The following is a 2500-nucleotide window of genomic DNA, read 5'->3' as shown; positions in this document are numbered from 1 at the left end:
GTGGAGGACTTGAGACAGGCTGGTACATGGCATGTCTCCAGGGAGGTGTTAAAGATGTTGGTGAACACCGGAGACAGCTGGCCAGCGCAGTGCCTGAGGGTGGCTGGAGAGACAGAGTCCGGCCCGGCTGCTTTGCGTGGATTCTGCCTCTTGAAAAGCCCATTAACTTCTCCCTCCTGAAAGGAGAGAGTCGTTTCTGTAGTATGGGTGGGGGATGGGGCCTCTTGGGTGGGAAGGGGTGGTTCAGGACAGTCCAATTGTCTTTCAAATCTACGGTAGAACTCGTTCAGGTCGTTGGCTAGGCGGGAGTCGTTAGTGGTGTGGGGCGCTCTGGGTTTGTAGTTGGTGATGTGCCTGAGCCCTTTGGCAGACAGAAGCAGCGTCGTTAGTAGAGAACTGGTGTTTTAGTGTCTCTGAGTACAGTCGTTTAGCCTCTCTCACCGCTTTGCTAAACCTGTTCTTCGACTCCTTGAATCTGTCTCTATCCCCACTCCTAAACGCTTCCTCCTTCTCCAACCTCAACCTTTTGAGCTTTGCTGAGAACCAGGGCTTGTTGTTGTTAAAGTTCACCCTGGTACGTGTTGGGATACAGCAGTCCTCACAGAAGCTGATGTACACAGCCTCTGTGAGTTCATCCAGACTATTGGTAGCAGTCGTGAACATATCCCAGTCAGTACAGTCTAAGCACGCCCGCAAATCTTCCACAGCCTCACTGGTCCACTGTTTAGATGTCCTCACAGCAGGTTTACAGAGTTTTAGTTGCTGCCTGTATGCACGAATCAGGTGGACCAAGGGAGTTCTGTGCGAGCCGAACAGCCCCGTGACCCACAAGAGAAACATCCCCGCCAAATTCGAGCGTTTGACGGGGTCTATCCGTGAAAAAATATTCACGTTTTTGAGTGCACATGCATTTCTGCTGCAAATGCCTCTGGAAGTTTCATGCCGTTCGTATGCCAATTGTGGCAACACGAAAATGACCCGTTTTCCCATTCCGAGGGATTTCTGTGCGACCCTAACAGCCCCGTGAGCCACAAGAGACACATCCCCGCCAATTTCTAGCGTTTCACGGGGTCTATCCGTGAAAAATATAGACGTTTTTGAGTGCACATGCATTTCTGCTGCAGATGCCTCTGGAAGTTTCATGCCGTTCGTACGCAATGTGGCAACACGAAAATGACCCCTTTTCCCATTCCGAGGGATTTCTGTGCGACCCTAACTAACAGCGCCCGTGAGCCACAAGAGAGACATCCCCGCCAATTTATAGCGTTTCACGGGGTCTATCCGTGAAAAATATAGACGTTTTTGAGTGCACATGCATTCCTGCTGCAAATGCCTCTGGAAGTTTCATGCCGTTCCTATGCAATGTGGCCACACAAAAATGACCCGTTTTCCCATTCCGAGGCATTTCTGTGCGACCCTAACAGCCCCGTGAGCCACAAGAGAGACATCCCCGCCAACTTCTAGCGTTTGACGGGGTCTATGCGTGAAAAATATTAAAATTTTTGAGTGCACGTGCCTTTCTGCTGCAAATGCCTCTGGAAGTTTCATGGCGTTCCTATGCAATGTGGCAACACGAAAATGACCCCTTTTCCCATTCCGAGGGAGTTCTGTGCCACCCTAACAGCCCCGTGAGCCACAAGAGACACATCCCCGCCAATTTCTAGCGTTTCACGGGGTCTATCCGTGAAACATATAGAAGTTTTTGAGTGCACATGCATTCCTGCTGCAAATGCCTCTGGAAGTTTCATGCGGTTCGTACGCAATGTGGCAACACGAAAATGACCCGTTTTCCCATTCCCAGGGATTTCTGTGCGACCCGAACAGCCCCGTGAGCCACAAGAGACACATCCCCGCCAATTTCTAGCGTTTCACGGGGTCTATCCGTGAAAAATATCAATTTTTTTTTGACTGCACATGCATTTCTGCTGCAAATGCCTCTGGAAGTTGCATGCGGTTCGCATGCAATGTGGCGACACGAAAATGACCCGTTTTCCCATTCCGAGGGATTTCTGTGCCACCCTAACAGCCCCGTGAGCCACAAGAGAGACATCCCCGCCAATTTCTAGCGTATCACGGGGTCTATCCGTGAGAAATATTCACTTTTTTGAGTGCACATGCATTCCTGCTGCAAATGCCTCTGGAAGTTTCATGCGGTTCGTATGCAATGTGGCGACACGAAAATGACCCGTTTTCCCATTCCGAGGGATTTCTGTGCCACCCTAACAGCCCCGTGAGCCACAAGAGAGACATCCCCGCCCACTTCTAGCGTTTCACGGGGTCTCTCCGTGAAAAATATCACATTTTTTGAGTGCACATGCATTCCTGCTGCAAATGCCTCTGGAAGTTTCATGCGGTTCGCATGCAATGTGGCGACACGAAAATGACCCGTTTTTTCCCATTCCGAGGGATTTCTGTGCCACCCTAACAGCCCCGTGAGCCACAAGAGACACATCCCCGCCAATTTCTAGCGTTTCACGGGGTCTATCCGTGAAAAATATTC

The sequence above is a fragment of the Petromyzon marinus genome, unplaced genomic scaffold, assembly GCF_048934315.1.
Source record: "Petromyzon marinus isolate PM22_M1 ecotype Great Lakes invasive population unplaced genomic scaffold, UKy_Petmar_22M1.pri1.0 PM_G_Scaffold_352, whole genome shotgun sequence".
Lineage (NCBI taxonomy): Eukaryota > Metazoa > Chordata > Hyperoartia > Petromyzontiformes > Petromyzontidae > Petromyzon > Petromyzon marinus.
The sequence above is the reverse complement of the archived record's forward strand: the minus strand, read 5'-3'. Positions refer to the sequence as shown.